Genomic DNA, 245 nt, shown 5'->3' with positions numbered 1-245 from the left:
CAGCGGTGGGGTGGAGGTACAGATCTGACTCCTCCCTCAAGTAAATTGCAGGATCCCACTTGCCGCAACTGAAAAGCCTGCATGCCACAACTAAGATCCTGCAACTAAGACCTGGTACAGCCAAGTATACAAATAAAAGTATTTTTTTAAAGCACTAATGTTCTTAGTTCACTTTGACTTGGTTAGGTATTGTTCTCATGGCTTGTTCATGGCAGGGGGCCTAGATCTAAAAGATGTAGGAGCTC

This window comes from Bison bison, unplaced genomic scaffold (assembly GCF_000754665.1).
Source record: "Bison bison bison isolate TAMUID 2011002044 unplaced genomic scaffold, Bison_UMD1.0 scf7180017864261, whole genome shotgun sequence".
Lineage (NCBI taxonomy): Eukaryota > Metazoa > Chordata > Mammalia > Artiodactyla > Bovidae > Bison > Bison bison.
Note: the sequence above shows the minus strand (reverse complement) of the source record.